Source organism: Phyllobates terribilis, unplaced genomic scaffold (assembly GCF_046119375.1).
Source record: "Phyllobates terribilis strain yellow unplaced genomic scaffold, ASM4611937v1 Scaffold_10__3_contigs__length_209671492, whole genome shotgun sequence".
NCBI lineage: Eukaryota > Metazoa > Chordata > Amphibia > Anura > Dendrobatidae > Phyllobates > Phyllobates terribilis.
Genome location: NW_027362770.1, coordinates 134,947,348 through 134,947,638, shown reverse-complemented (window position 1 = coordinate 134,947,638; position 291 = coordinate 134,947,348).

The following is a 291-nucleotide window of genomic DNA, read 5'->3' as shown; positions in this document are numbered from 1 at the left end:
CTCCTGTAGTGTCAGGACTCTAGTCTATATAGCCTAAAGAACCAAGTGTATATCCTCTGAACAGATCTTCTGGTTATTTCTCATTCATCTAAAGATGTTCTTGGAAAAGTCATCATGGGAACTTAACTTCTATTTCCTTAGAAACCACCAAATAGTGGCTAACTAGGAATCATCAAGCCCTTACAGCAAAAATTGTCATGAGCTCCATATCAAGTAATGCCTAATTCCTCACCGGTAGCCCCCTACTAGTCTTCCGTGTTCTTGGAAAACCCTCTCTCAATTGTGTTCCAG